General features: G+C 42.4%; 1 protein-coding gene and 1 long non-coding RNA gene across 2 annotated transcripts in view; one reads left to right on the plus strand and one right to left on the minus strand.

Moving 5' to 3' along the window:
* The window catches only part of BANK1 (B cell scaffold protein with ankyrin repeats 1), a 187,310-nt gene that overhangs the window by 60,260 nt on the left and 110,403 nt on the right, over nucleotides 1-16,647 (minus strand). The window lies entirely within an intron of this gene.
* Nucleotides 1-16,647, plus strand: part of LOC125439703 — a 39,642-nt gene that overhangs the window by 16,608 nt on the left and 6,387 nt on the right. The window contains exon 2 of the long non-coding RNA XR_007245565.1: nucleotides 5,400-5,504. This is a non-coding gene — a long non-coding RNA (uncharacterized LOC125439703). The remainder of the gene's footprint in view (nucleotides 1-5,399; nucleotides 5,505-16,647) is intronic.

The following is a 16,647-nucleotide window of genomic DNA, read 5'->3' on the forward strand; positions in this document are numbered from 1 at the left end:
ATGGACATCTATTACACACAGTTAAAAAGCTTCAACGATCAGTCATCCAAATCTTCCTCACTTTTATGTTCCAAAAATGTGCTGAGTTAACTCTAAAGTTTTGACAAAGAGCGCTGATACCTTGGGCAAAGTAATACCAGAAACTTCCGAAACTAAAATTAATGCAATCAATTTTTCAGGATTTTTGTTATTGTTGTTTTGCTACAGTGTTCTATCAGCTTTTCCCTTGATCGATCGCCTTCCCTTTAGGGAAAAACATGATGCAGTCAACAATCTCTGTTCCCAAATACCAACCAAACAATATAAAACCAGAACGTATTTTAGATGCAAAGAAAAAAAATAACTCCACTATGAAGGATTTAAAATAAATCCTCACAGAGAAAACACGCTGTGTGAATATCACAGTAGCCACGCACATTAGACCAAAGATTCATCCAGCTGAATAACCAGTCTCCAAAAGGGACCAGACCTAGGTGCTTCATCAATTTGTCAAAACAATCACCCAGCATCTTGTAGTTATTTTATTACATGTCTATCCTGCTCTGCCTCCAACTTCACAACATTCCAGAGAGGCAGTTGAGTCTGATGGATGATATATATTTTACTGTAGCATGTGTGTTTTATCAAAATTGTACAAAAAAATTTGGGTTTAGTTTTACCACGGCCATCATGACAATAATGTTTTCCTATGACTTTCTACAGTTCTGTTTGATATTTGGGGGTAGAAACCAAGTTTGTTTCTGTCTTCCAAGAGTCATCCACAGAGACTGCTGTATCTGTTTCTTGAAATACAAAAGTACAAAACACACACAAACAAACCTGACTTTTTTGCGCCCCCAAGTGACCAAATTGGGGGGGGGGGTGCCCAGGGCCCTAGGCAAATACGCTTCTGATGCTGTCAAGTTGTTTCCAACTTCTAACGACCCCATGATCATGAATTAACCTCCTCCAAGACATATACCTTTCCCATATATCTCAGCAACAAAAGGGGATAGATACCATCATTGAGGTCATTGGCCATTGCCATGAGTGATGTAGAACTTCTGTTTCTGAACTCATGTCATGTTTACAAACCCAAAATATCCTACAATCCTGAAATGACATGACATAGAAACTAGAGAACCCCAGTGCTCAGAGCATCAAGCTAGTTTTTATATAAGTCCTTTTCAAAAGTCAGAGAATGAATGTACAAGATGAGGAGGGGGGAGAGTACATCCCAACCAATGCATTGAGCCTATATGAGAAGTGTATATGTGTATGGCTCCTCCACACACCCTGGAACCCTGCTTTTTCTGGGTTTCTGATCACAACAGCGTGAAGTGAGCTGGTTATGTTAAGCTTCTGTATGTGCATTTCAATGAATAAATGCAGTTCAGGAAAGAGCTTGCTACTATGTCCCTTGCTCCCCTGTATGTTCATTCTCCAACTGTAGAACTGTAGTTAAAAAAGGACGGAAAGCCAAGCAGATCTCATTCAAACTAGGGATGTGCAGTGAGTAACTGATGAATAATTAGAGAGCAACGTAAGTGCCAAGATTTCAGACAACAAATTTTCTCGACAGAATAAAGAGAAAACTCAAGAAGTGGCGGAACTGAATGACAAAGACAGAAACGGGTTTTTTTTTACATCTAACCCATCAAATTTAATTGAAAAGGGAGAAATCCTGATGTGACAATTTCAGAACAACAACATTAGCAACGTAGTCCCACATTATTGCTAAGGAAAGATTATGATGTCAGTGAAAGAGGACAGGATAAATTGGCAAGAATTGGTTATCTTTGGAGACAGTGGAAGCTTTTCTTTTGATGTACAAGAGGGACTGTGGCATGCAAGTTGCTGAATGAGATCATCTGATAAAAGGAAACAAGCATAGACAACTGAAATAGTATTCTACACAGTTATCGATTGCTTGGATATATTCGAATAGGTTCTACGGATTATTCTGCTGTGTCTCAATCTGAATAACAGGCACCTTGGTATATTGTTCTGCACTGTTTTTCTGCTCTGCAGTAGCAGATTTGATCAAGTACTGGGTCATGTTTAAAGTACTGGTCTTGACCTTCAAAGCCATTCATGGCCTTGGACCTGCATACCTGAGGGACCGCCTCTCCCCATATCACCGTGTTAGCCCCCTCCGTTCTTTGGAGGAGGACCTATTGGTGATCCCTGGCCCAAAAGCGATCAGGCTGGCCTCTACAAGGGCCAGGGCTTTTACAGGGGGAGGGGGGTCTATAAGCCCAATAAATGAAGTGAAATGAAATATTGCAGACCACTCAGATCATATTTTGTTTTTGGAGTTGACTGTATATGAATCAAAGCCACTCGCCAACACGGCAAATATGCATTGATAAAGCTGAATATTAGCAGTCAATAAATGACCTTTGTACCATGTGCACTATAGAAACAATCTATAGGAGCAGCAGTGGCGTAGTGGTTAAGAGAAGGTGCATTCTAATCTGGAGGAACCGGGTTTGATTCCCTGCTCTGCCACCTGAGCTGTGGAGGCTTATCTGGGGAATTCAGATTAGCCTGTGCACTCCCACAAATGTCAGCTGGGTGACCTTGGGCTAGTCACAGCTTTTTGGAGCTCTCTCAGCTCCACTCACCTCACAGGGTGTTTGTTGTGAGGGGGGAAGGGCAAGGAGATTGTAAGCCCCTTTGAGTCTCCTATAGAAGAGAAAGGGGGGATATAAATCCAAACTCCTCCTCCTCCTCCTCCTCCTCTTCTTCTTCTTCTTCTATATTGCATGTTGAAACAGTACAAATATGTTTACACAGCAAAAAGGATCTGTCAACCCAACAACAAATTTTGTGTGTGTGTGTGTGTATCTTGTTTTCCTGTTTCTGTTCTTTTTTTGTATTTCATCCTTATGCTGTATAGATGGTTTGTTATTATATCATGAAGAGATTTCTTGTTTCTGTGGAACAAATATATTAGAGTAGATATTAGCAAATGTTTTCTATGTCATTCTATTTCATTTCTTTTTATATTTCGGTCAATTTTTTTTATTTATATATTTGTTTCACAGAAACAAGAAATCTCTTCATGATATAATAACAAACCATCTATACAGCATAAGGATGAAATACAAAAAAAAGAAGAACTTCTATATAAAATAATCACAGGGACAAATGGATTACTAGCCAAACAGAATTTAGAGTAATATCAACTGGTACACTTCCTCAGGTCCTCTCAGTCTATTCCGCTGTTGGAGCCCACTTTAAAATCTATAAGTTTAGATCTGGCATTGCCTGCCTTTTCCCTAATGAGAGCTGCTGGGCAATGAAAAATATCCTGAGCTCACTCCCAACACTGGCATGTTATCAGGTTGGGTCTTGTCTTAAAAACAGAACAGAACATAGACTAGAAATAGCTCCAGAAAATTTTCTGTCAGCTAAGTACCAGAGAGAAAAAATCTGTAAAACAAAGCTTGTTTAAAATGGCTGCAGAAGATATTTCACAATCTTTTCCTGGATCTTCTGTAGGATGCATGAACTACTCTGAAGCTGCCAGCAAAGTCACAAGTAATCTGCTGGAGATCCCTGGTTTAGATACCATCTCAAGGCAGGATTGGCTGCCTTTCTTTGGAGTACCTTACTAGAGGGGACAAGGACATGTCCTACCCTGATTTAGTTCTGCAGTCAGCATAGAGCAGTTTTATTTAGATAGTCCTTTGATGGAAATGAATACTTGAGGAGGCTCAATCTGTTAGTTGCAATAGCAGGTTTTTAATGTATTTGTTTACTTTAGCTAATGTAATCAGCAAGAACTGTCAGAAAAACAGGTTTCCATAAATAAAATCCAATAGCTGGCTAAATACACACAAGTCCCTTCAAGAACTGATAGTATTGAAATGATGTTAAATTCTGACACAAAGGAATGACACATGCATGAACCCATACATGAACATGAGAAGCTGCCTTACATTATATCAAACCACAGGTACATTAAAGTCAGTATTTGATAATCATACAGGTGCAGAGGCTCACTTGTGGGCTCACTTCAAGGGGATGGGGGGAGGGTGTGCATGATGTGTCCCTGTGGGGGTGCAATGAGGGCGTTCTGGGGGTGTGGTGGGGGCATTCTGGGGCGGGGGTATTCCAGGGTGGTGTTGGGGCAGAGGACGCGCCAGTGCACCAGGTGGTTTCCCCCCTTGCTACACCTCTGTACAGGCTACATTGGAATGTGGTCTGTAGGGTTATGATGTATAGTCTGCATGATTGTAAAATATATTTCAAACGTTAACCATCTCAAAACTGAGTTAACAGGATGCCTTAGCATAAATGATACCACAAACTGAGATCTATACAAAACACGAGTCCTGCAGTTACCACCAACTCTAGCAAAATGCTTGCTATATGAGAGATGGAACAAATATCAGCAGGTATGAGAAATGCTGTTACTCTCCAACTGTAAAGAAAGATTGCAACATTATCAATCCCAAGCAAAAAGAAAATTAACTATTGTTACATTGAATAGAATAAGGAAGGTTGGTTGGGCTTGATTTAGGCTATGATCATGGTCTTTGATATCATATTCTGTCTCCAGCAGTTTATTGAAAAAGTCTTTGCTCTGCAAATCCCATCTTAATTAAGTTTATTGATTGCAAGAAAACATTAAGATAGTATCCATAGAGCGAGAGCGAGAGAAACTATAAGGTACATGACAAATCAATCAATGTGATCAAAAGTTATTACAATGAAAGAAAGATGCAGCAAGATGGGATTCAGAGCTCTAAGAGAAGAGGTTCGAGAAGATGTAAGAGGAAAGAGAAGAGAAGGCATAAAAAGTAAGAAGAGGTAAGGAAAAAAACAAAGATCAATTCTTTTTTGCACTCTTAATGGACAGGACTGTGAAGAATGAACAAAAAGAGCAGCAGACGTCACAAGAGGAAAAAGAGAGCACGTGCACAATTTTTATTTTGCTTTATTTATATGCTGTTAATGCTGCAAGAACAGAACAGGAGTCAACGAAGTTCAAATCAGCACCAAATATAGATAAACGTCAGCGTGGTATGAGAGCCAGCATGGTGTAGTGGTGAAGACTTTAATCTGTAGAACCAGGTTTGATCCCCCCGCCTCCACATGAGTGATAGATTCTAGTGTGGTACACATTTCTATAAAATGTACCCATTAAATCTATGGCTCATTCCGCACATGCAGAATAATGCACTTTCAAACCGCTTTCAGTGCGGAATAGCAAAATCCACTTGCAAACAGTTGTGAAAGTGGTTTGAAAACGCATTATTTTGCGTGTGCGGAAGGGGCCTAAGTGAATTGAAATGGCCGTCAATTTTATTTTAAAAAAAGATATCAGAGAAGCAGAAGGGAGTGGTGTAAAGGGCTGTTGCTGCCCAGCAGTGGTGCAAATTCTCCTCTTGCAAATTCTTTCACCACAGATGTTGCTGGGACCACCCAGAGTTGTTCCTGCTAGATTTCAGTGGCTGAGGCAAGTGTGCACAAAAACCGTGGCAAAACCCAACCATGAAGGAAACAGCCACAGGGTAAGTAGGTGGGTTCATTTTGAGAGATGTACAGTGGAACCTCGATTTTCGTTGTTGTCGGTTTTTGTCAGTTTTGGTTTTCATCGATTCTTTCCCTGAAAATTTTGTCTCGGTTTTCGTCATTAGGTTCAGTTTCCGTTGGTTTTCATTAATTTTGTGACAACAAATGGCGACCCATGCAGTTCTACTGCTTTCCAGTGTTTTCATCGGTTTTCGTCGGTTTCGGATTCTGCCGAGGTTTCCCTGACGGATTATCAACAAAAACTGAGGTTGCACTGTATAGGAACTATGGGTGGTGTCTGCACTTTGCTTCTGCTGCAAGGCAGAAAGCAACCTGGGCAGTAATCAACTGATGCACATAACAGGTCATGCTCAAATGTTACAGGGTAGCAGTCTGCTCTCAGGAATAGCCTTAATATTGTGGTATTATCAGTCTGAGTAGTTATTTTTTCTGCAATGTAAGGTTTGCTTTATAGCTTCAGTTCTAAGCAGCCTCAAGCAAATCAAGAGAGGCAGCATACAAATTCCCCGAATAAATAAATAATGTGAAGCAAGTAGGCCACTGTGTATATTATGTATTATTTGTCTGCTGTATGTATTATCCTGTTCACACTGCATTGTTTTCTACTGACATAATACTATTTTCTGCATTGTTTGACATCCTGTCTAATATCCCAAGCTTTATTCCACATTTGTGTAGTCCTAGTCCTCTCATAAATATATATTAGATGTTGTATCCTAATAACTGCATTGATTTACTACGTTGTAATCTGCTCTGAGTTTCAGTGAGAAAGGCAGACTATAAAGTAAATAAAATGTAAAAGTGCCCCAGCTTTTATATGGACAAAATAGAAACTGTTAAAAAAAATCTTAGCAGCACATCAGTTCAGACTGTAATCTGTAGCACTTCTCCAGGTGTCCCCACTTTCAGGAGACGGACAAGTAGCTACCGTGGATGGGTCTTTTCTGTGGTTGCACTCTAACTGCTGAACTCCATTTTGAAAAACCCTATTCAACGTGCTGTACTGGTTAAGCGTGGTGGAAGCTAATCTGGAGAGCTTGGTTTGTTTTCCCCACTCCCCTACGTGAAGCTCGTGGGATGACCTTGGGCTAGTCACAGTTCTCTCTGAACTCTCTCAGCCCACTTACCTCTCAAGGTGTCTGTTGTGGGGAGAGGAGGGGAAGAAGTTTGTAAGCTGCTCTGAAACTCTTTACAGTTGAGAAAAGTGAGGTATAAATCCAAACTCTTCTTCTTCAACTGGTACCATCTTCTTCATTCATCATTGGGACACCCAAATTCTATCCTGTTTATCTGAGCCTTCAGTACATAATGATGCACTAAAGATGTGTGCATCCTCTCTCTCTCATATACACATACATGTGCACTGTAAACTACCTTGAATGTCCAACTGTGACAAAAGGTGTCATATTGTTATCTTGACAGTCTTACAGATTGATTTTATTTTTGCTCTGTAATACTGATTATACTTCTAATCTAGTTTTGAAAGCCACCCTGAGCATTTGTTATTACAAAAGAAACCCGAGAAGGGGTTGTAGCTCAGTGGTAAAGGACTCGCTTTGAGTGCAAAAGGTCTCTGATTCAGTAGCCAACATCTCCTACTAAAAGGAGCAGGTAGCAGGCAACATGAAAGACCTCTACAGAAGACCCTGGAGAGCCGCTACCTGTCAGAGTAGGCAATACTGCTCAGTGGTGTGACTCAGCATGAGGCAGCTTCATATGGCCTATACATTTGCCAAATAACAAACAAAACAGTGCTATTTGATTAAAATAAATAAAAGTCTTGGAACAGAGTAGCTGCTGTGTAAAGAGGTCATTTTTTGGCACAAGATGAAGGCAATGTGCACAGTACGTGCCAAGAGGTTCTTTGAAGCCAAACAAAAGAGAAAGAAAACCTTGGAAAGGTCAAACCTAAGGACAACAAAACCCACAATCACCTTAGAAGCCTCTCACCACTGAGCAAGCCACAAGTAAGAGCCTAAATTAAGGCATATCAGGGACAGCAGTCCCACTAAGCATTTCAATCTCTCTTTTCAATGGAAAAGTTATGTGCTAAACATTTCCTTGGTTTAGCTACTAATACTGTTTCCAAGAATAAAATAATAAAAGAGAATAATAAAAGAATAATTGAATGGGAAAGTTTCCAAGTACCGTGAATTAAAGCTATTATAATGACAAATGGTCATTTCTTTTGCTGCACCTTCCATTAACCTTTTCTATTTCCTGGTTTCCAGGAACTCAAAATATAAAATGTTTGATGGGTCACACTAGGAATGGATCTTATTCATTTTCACAGGCGTGCCTATCTCCCAAAAGAGGTTGTTTGGACAGAAAAAAAGGGTCCGGGGGCACGTAGGCCCCTTCCACACAAGCCAAAAAACTGGGCTGAGGACGGGCAAAAAACTGTGTTTTTTTGGGGGGGGGGACTTTGCACGGCTCCTGCCCCTAAAGCGAGGTTATTAGAGAATCACACTATCTGCTATTCTCTTGTTTTAATGCGTTTTGCAGCCGCTCTCAAGCAGCAGTGGCGTAGGAGGTTAAGAGCTCGTGTATCTAATCTGGAGGAACCGGGTTTGATTCCCAGCTCTGCCGCCTGAGCTGTGGAGGCTTATCTGGGGAATTCAGATTAGCCTGTGCGCTCCCACACATGCCAGCTGGGTGACCTTGGGCTAGTCACAGCTTTTCGGAGCTCTCTCAGCCCCACCTACCTCACACGGTGTTTGTTGTGAGGGGGGAAGGGCAAGGAGATTGTAAGCCCCTTTGAGTCTCCTACAGGAGAGAAAGGGGGGATATAAATCCAAACTCTTCTTCTTCTTCAAGTGAACAACTGCCCCGGGAAGCAATTTACTCGGCCATGCTTTCTGGGTTTTAACAGTTTCCATACACAGTCTTCCAGTGCAGGAAGGTGAATTTTTTTTTAAAAAAGTCGTGCCTCCATGCAAAGGCATGATGGCAGCCTGCATTACATCGGCAGACTCCTTTCACAGCCTGAACAGAGGCATGCAAACACGAAAACAGGGGAGTGGGTTACTTTATCCTTCCTGCACCCTGCTTTCCCTGTGCTGTGTGGAAGGGGCTATAGAGATGCTCCTGGAGACCTGAGGAGGAAGCAGGTGCAAGGGGACCAAACTGCAGTGTGGTGAGATCATTTATGACTCTTGACTTAATGGTTTCACTGGGGAGGGGGGCTTTAGATAGATGTATTACTTCACCAGCGGCTGATTGGGCTGTTGAAACATCCCAGGAGCGAGAGGAGCTGCTGCAGCCAGCTGTGAGGTCAGGCATAAACTTACCTGTCTCATCTTGTTAGAGAGCCAGTGGGGTATAGTGGATAAAGTGTGGGACTAGGATATGGAAAACCTTGGTTCAAATCCTCACACTATGGAAGCTTGCCAGGTGATTTTGGGTCAGACAGACCCTCTCAACCTAATCTACCTCACAGGGTTTCTGTCAGGAGAAAACAGAGGAGAGGAGAATGAGGAAAGCTGCTTTGGGCCCCCACTGAGGCAGGTAAATAAAGCATATAAATAATTAAATCTAACCTAAATATTAGGAAGCAAAATTCTATCCTGAGTCAAACTCTGTAAGGTAGATTATTTAACCTGAGAATTTCTCCTGATGTTCAAACTTGTGAAAGATTATTTTTCTTGCTCAGCTTCTTACTTCACAGTAATCAGCTTTGAGAAACAAACCATTAAGCAATGCAGTCATCTCGGTGGTAGCAATCACAGCAAACTGATCCATAATTTCATATAAACCATTTTGACAAAGCTCATGCCAACCTTGTTCCTAAATATAGGGACAGGACATCCTGTACACACAGGACTTGCAGTGCAATTCTAAGCAGAGCCACACATTTTACAGCCTAACTACTTATTACGTTTATCCCAGGGAAATCCTGGTGCTGGGTGGGGAGGCATATTCTTAAATTCCACACCTTCCAGGCATGCAGAATGTGTTACATTTCTACCATGGGACAAAGAGTAAACCTTGGGGTCAAATCAAGCTGAGAAAATGACATATCTAAGTTCTCAAAAAGGGGGGGGGATGTTCATGCCCCAGGCACAGTTTCCCCTCTGTCACTGCTGGGGTTCCAAACTTTTGAGCCCATGAACATCTTCAGAATTCTGAAACTGGGTGGTATAACTACACAATGGATACTTTGAGATGCACAACCACAAACATGCTCCTCTGCTGACAGGAGGCACACTTTAAGAAAAATAGCTTTTCAAACCGTTAAAGTGGGACCTGGAAGACCGCCACCATAGCTTCAAGGGGATGTTCCTTATGAATAACAGGATGTTCGCAGCTTTAACATGAACTGCCATGCACTAAAGCAGTGACTGAAGTGTGCTATCACAAAAGATCGTGCAGTTTCCAGTTTTCATTTTTTTAAAATTGAGCCTAGTTTGGGTTAAAGAGGCTTCAAGGGTTCAGATAAGTCATTCGGATTTAACTAGGGATAGTATTTATGGAGAAGGGGAGGGGGAGAGGGAGGAATCCTCTTTTAGCTGAGAGTTGCAGGAATTAGCCTATGTCTAAGACCTGTTCCATTCTCACTGAACAGCTGAAGTTAATTCATGAAATGATACTATATTAAAAAGGAAGCAATTAAATATTATTACATTATATCAGGTCAGCATTGTGTCATTAATTTATAGCTTCATTACTGCAGCTATAAAGCACAAATCTTTCTTTTTAATTTGCGCTCCTGAGTAAGGCTTGGCATAGCTACGATTTTCTCCTGCACAGTAGAGTGAAATCGCCTACCAAATACACACACAGCAGAATGGAGCGTTTTCTATTATAGATAATAGTCCTCTGCCCCACCACACAATGCAGAGCTCTTTGCGAGCTTCATTGCTAACAGGAAGTTCCCTGAGAGGTCAGGGTTTTCCTTTCACTGCAATGAAACAATAATCAGTGGGACTTAACTGTGGCTGGATCACACTCAATGTCCTCCTTAGTGTTGTAGTGATAGGTCCTCCTCACAGATGGACACCAGCAATGAAGGCTGTTAAACTAAACAATATTTTAAAAAATCTCAAAACACTATGGGATTCAATGGGTGTTTCCCCACTCACCCTGATCCCCCTTATGCCGCGCACTGCTCTCAGCACGCAGCATCCCTGGCGCGCGCCCGGGTGTCCCTCTGCAAAGGGTCATCAAAAGGCACCGTTTTCTCCAGCGCCAGGGATGCCGCGTGCTAAGGGGCGCGACAGTGGCAGCTTCAGGGCGGCTGTGCTATCGCCGCCCCTGTCGTGGGGAGTGTCCTGGGACCCCGCGCTACATGAGGAAAGTAGTGCGGGGCTTACGGTAAGTGGGGAAAGGCCTAATGACAACACTTCTCAACAAATTCAAATCCAAATAAATCCAAGGCTTTTGTAGTCGAGCATTTTGCTTAAACAAACTCTGTTCTCCTAGTAGCATTAAGAACATAAAACTCTTGAGAGCCAGCGTAGTGTAGTGGTTAAGAGCAGGTGGATTCTAATCTGGAGAACCAGGTTTGATTCCCTACTCCTCCACTTGAGTGGTAGAGGCTTTATCTGGTGGACCAGATGTGTTTCCACACTCCCACATTCCTGCTGGGTGATCTTGGGCTAGTGACTAGTCACAGTTCTTCAGAACTCTCTCAGCCTCACCTACTTCACAAGGTGTCTGTTGTGGGGAAAGGAGGGGAAAGGAGCCTGTAAGTCACCTTGAGTCTCCTCACAGCAGAGAAAGGTGGGATATAAATCCAAACTCTTCTTCTTCTTGCTGTATATCTAGTCCAGCATCCTGTTTTGCACAGTGGCCAAAAAGCTGCCTTTGAAGGACAGCAAACAGCCATAGATGCCAAGGCCTTCTTCTGATATAGCCTCCCTGCACTGGAATCCAGAGGTTTCCTGCCTCTGCAAATGGAAGTTGCTTTACTACTACACACTTTGTACATTAAGGAGCTATAGCTCATGGCACAATCCAAAGGATGAGGGGTGGGGGAGTGACTTTTGGAGGTGGTGGATTTGCTTACCTCCACAGCGATCAGACAAAATGCAGAATGCCATGTAAGCATTCCTGCACCCTTTCTGGTCCCGTCAGCATAGTAGAGGCATTCCAGAGGTATGGCCAAGGATCATAGAATCATAGAGTTGGAAGAGACCCCAAGGCCATCAAGGCCTGCAATGCAGGAACACACAATCAAAGCACTCCCGAGATATGCTGATCCAGCCTTTGTTTAAAAACCTCCAAAGAAGGAGACCACCATTCTCCAAGGCAGTGAATTCCACTGTCGAACAGCCATGATGGTCAGGAAGTTCTTCCTAATGTTTAGGTGGAATCTCTTTTCCTTCACCTTGAATCCATTACTCCATGTCCCAGTCTCTGAGGCAGCAGAAAACAAGCTTGGTCCCTCTTTGACATGACATCCCTTCAGATATTTAAACATAGCTATCATGTCACCCCTTAACCGATGCTTCTCCAGACTAAACATCCCCAGCTCCCTAAGCCACTCTTCATAGGGCATGGACTCCAGACCCTTTACCATTTTGGTTGCCCTCCTCTGGACCCGCTCCAACCGGTCAAGATCCCTCCTGAACTGCGGTGCCCAAGCCGATGTTAGTCGGCCTCCACCCCGGCTTTGCCTCCTAAAACGCCAGTGTCCAGGTCTTGAATGTTTGGGTGGCGTAAGTCCATTAAGTCCGATGAAGGCCTTTCTGGCAGCGTGGAGAGGGTTTTTATTTTTTGCCTCCACCAGAATGCCCTCTTGGAGGCAGCAGGGCAGTGCCACAGAAGTGCCATCCCTACTCGCCAAGGCCTCTGGATTGTGATGTTATTACCAGTACTGTGTATCTTTTTTCTTATTGTTGTTTGTTGATCTAAATTATATTTGTGATTGTTTGTATGCTGGTTCAGAAAAGCATGCTAGAAATATTTAAGCAAAAATAACATTTAAAGTGCTGGGTCTCGAATTGGAAAGACTAGAGTTCTAATCTTCACCGAGTCACAAAGCTCACCAAGCAACCTTGTGGCAGTCATGGTCTTTCGGGCTTAACCTACCTCACAGAGCTGTTAGGGGGACAAGAGGGAGGAGCAAGAAACCAGAGAGGCTACCTTTACCCTTGTGAGGAAAAGCAGCATAAAAGTACAAATAGCGTTGCCAATTTCCAAGGGAGGTCTGGAGATCCCCTGGAATTAAAATCAGTCTCCACCCTACAGGCATTAGTTCCCCTGGAGAAAATAAACTGCTTTGGAGGATAGTGTATATGTACTGAGTCTCTCCCCTTCCCAAAGCCTACCAAGGCTACCCCTCCCCTCAAAAAAATCTCCAGGAATTTTCCAAGCGTAGTGTTATTCAATATTAAAATATGCTCAAATGTGGCTCGGGAGGGACCCTCTAATCACTGAAGTTAGCAGAGGGCTTGGAAAATTTGGTAGGTGAACATCTGTTTAGCCTTCCAAGTTTTGCTTCTCTCCCATAACTAAGGCACTGTGCTATGAACAGAAGTGACGGAGGTAAACATTCAACAGGTACAGTTTTTCTTTTTTTAAACATGCTAATCAATTGTGGATTATTCCCATTTTGTTTTTTCTCCTGCAAATTACCCTCCATGTGCCAGAGAAACTAATGCAAATAATACAAACTAACTATCGCACACCCAGTTTTGGGAACAGCCTTTTTATGTTGCCAGTTTCTATGTAAACCCACTTCAGTCAAACCCATCCCTGTGCAGAAGACAGTCATATTGAGTTTGTGTTAGCTGGATATCGCGAACAGTGAGCCATGCTCTGTTGCTTCCTCCTTGTTCATTGTTCAGTGTCTAGAGATAAGTGCACTCTGCCAAATCCAGTGAAAATAAAAAGCCCCCCCCAAACCCTTTTGAGGATGTGCAAAAGAAACTTAAAGACAAGCCTGCCAGTTCCTAATCCCTACAGACTCCAAATGAAATGTAAAATATTAAATCTGACTCATGCATCATTTTTGAAGCATTTTCTCCTGCCTTTATTCACATGACTTGCAGTATGCTAAAATGCATTAGTCTAATCAGTATAAAAGCTCATACCATTCAAGAGGAAATGGTAATGTGCCATTACCTATCTCTTAACTGGAAACAAGTTCAGGCAGTTTGTAGGGAGAGGAACTGCTTGGCCAACTCTCTGCTGGAAGAAAGATTCAAAGCTCTTCTTACAATAATACATTATTATAATTATAATTCATTTTTCCCCTCTTGTAATGTACAGTCATCTTTAGTTTGAGCAGAATGGACCACTGAGGTTCTTATACTTTTGACCAAGGAACAGTGCTTCATTGTTTGGCAATGTTGTCAGTAACAGCATCAGCTGGGTCTCTTCAACAAATTTGTCTCCAGCTCTCATATCCTCCTCCTTCAAACCAGTTTCCCAGATATCTCCTTCCTTTCCACACTGGCTTCTGTTGCTCCTTCCTACTCTCTGTGCAGCTCCCTCCTTATCTAAGATAAGAGATTTGTGTTATGCCCCCAGAGAAGCTCCTGTTATTTTCCCATTAAGCATCAGTTACCCCTATAGTTACAAGGGGTTTAGTTCCTTGTATAGTCTTCTAAGGGAGGGAATGTTAGTCAGACCCTGTCCCTTTAAGAAATCTCACTAGAGGCAGTCTTCCTGTTATTACCTAGTAATCTCCCTATTTAGCTCAATCAATCAGTCTAGGGTGCCAAGGGTAGTTGGAAGGCTGCAATATCTGTTATGTCTAAGGTGTATAGAGATAGCATAAAGTTAAGGTGTACAGAAAGTAGAATCCAGATAAAGGACACTCAAGGTACCCAGAAGAAGCACAGACAAAAAGTGAACTTTCTTGGAAGCAGTCAAAGAAAGAACAAAAGTCTACAGCTTCAAACTGTTCTAGTCAAGCAAGTACTTTATCTTAGTCAGACCCTGGGAGGAGTTAGAGTCTCAATTCTTCTACACAATAAACCTTGCTTTTATTTATTTTATTTTATTTATTATTGTATTTATAAACCGCCCTCCCCCGAGGGGCTCAGGGCGGTTTTGAACTGTTACACCTTGCTTATGTGTCTCCCACTCTGTCCCGCCTGAGAACATGGCACCTTTAGATTATTTTACTTGGGGGACAGAACAATATGCAAGTTGTAGAGTTCTTCAAAATTGTGCACAACATAAACATGCAGAGGGAACCAATACTGTGTCCACTGGCCCAGCTACTTGACATCTATAGATTCAACCAAATGTCCGCAGAGGTCCACATAAGTATACAAGAGTCCTCTTATAGGGAAGACAGCCAGCATGGTGCAGTGGCTAAGGTGTGAAACTCCGGTTCAAATTCATGCTCTGCTATGGAAACTTGCAATGGCAAACCACCTCCAAACATCAAGCAGGGTTGGTACTTGGAAAGGAGACCACTAAGGAAGGCTCTGTAGAGAAGGGCAATGGCAAATCGCCTCTGCTTCTCACTTGCCTTCAAAGCCTGTTGTTGGGACCGCCATAGGTTGATTGGGACTTTAGATACATTTTAGATACACACATGCACGATCAGGTTCCTAATTTTTGCAGCAACCTAAGGGGGCAGCAGAAGTTGGCTGCAAAAGTGATAGAACTGAACCTGTTGGGGGAAAGGTGGCGTATAAAACTAATAAAATAAATAATTTCTATCACCAATCACACGGAAAAGAGACGACACACTTCACTGCAGCAAGCTCCCATCTGAAATCTGTTTCAACAGATACCACACACACAAGCACAAATCTGATTTTGAAGTTTTTATAATATGGTAAAGAGGCCTACTCCAGACTGTTATGGAATGAGTAGTGTCACAGCTGTGTTGTTCTTCCAGACATCTCTCTTGGACAGAATGAAGCATGGCCTGAAGGTTCATCATGAGGCAACAACCTAAGTGAAATTTTCCTGGGCCTCCTGTGAGGGTTATCTCTACATATTACAAAGCCCTTGGTAACAACACAAGGAAGGGCCAGCTAGGTATACTGGCTACCCAGACAATAGCAAGTCCACTGGAGAATTTGCAAATGTAAAAATGGGGGAGAATCTAAAGTACTTTTCCCCTGTTTGCTTTGATCACAAGCAGAAAAGAGCTGGTGTGGGTGGGAGGAAAGAAACATCTATTGCATGTCTGTGGCAGAGTCCAGTGTTCTTTGTAATGTGTAGATTAGCCCTCGGTAATTTGCTTTTCTCCAGTTCCCTGTCTGCCTGTGTAACTGTCATACTAAACTTTGGCAATAGTCAAGGGGATTAGAAATGGGTTTGCTTTGAACAGCCATAATGCAGCAATATAAATTATTTTCTGGGGAGGAACAGAAGATGGAGGCAGTGTGTTTGTCCTCTTGCATTACCCAAGCCCTCATGGGTACTTTCTCTTTGAGGAGTCTATGTCCCAAGTTTGCTGTGTTGCCCAGGAAACCAACTGGGAAAGAAGTTGTAGAGACATGGTTCCTGTGGGCTAAGGGTTAAGCACATACACCCCTTACTGTAAATGGCTCCTTCTCTCTGGGGCCTTGCAGCTGTTGGGCAACTAGAACTCCCAGTAGGGTTGCCAGGTCCCTACTGGCCACTGGTGGGGTGTTTTTGAGGGGTTGGGAAACTCCTAAAGATCTGAGGATGAACACAACGAAAGAAAAAAAAGGAAATAACTTTATCTGAATAAAATGGAATTAGGAACCAAAGAAGGTTAAGCCAAGATAAATGTAGGCCCAATATCTATAGGTTAAACGCATAAATTTAACACACACACACACACACACACACACACACACACACACACACACACACACACACACACACACACACACACACACACACACACACACACACACACACACACACACACCCTCTTTAAAAACATGTTGTGGCCCATATTGTAGCCTTATAAGTGTACATAAATAAAAAGAACCATTATTGGCTCTGACCATACCCATTTGGGCCCGTTGGCCTTCCTCAGCGGTTAAATAATATTAATCATCAAAAAGGTCCCAGACATTTAAACTGCACATTAATAATCTCAAAATTAGACCAAGATGAAATGTAATACTAATAATTCTCTGTGACCAAAGGCAGGAATATGTCAAAGACCTCTTACTTAGTGTCTTGCGCCATGGTCAGGTACTCATATCTTTGATGTTAATTCAGTTAGGTAATTTT

Source organism: Sphaerodactylus townsendi, linkage group LG10 (genome assembly GCF_021028975.2).
Source record: "Sphaerodactylus townsendi isolate TG3544 linkage group LG10, MPM_Stown_v2.3, whole genome shotgun sequence".
Lineage (NCBI taxonomy): Eukaryota > Metazoa > Chordata > Lepidosauria > Squamata > Sphaerodactylidae > Sphaerodactylus > Sphaerodactylus townsendi.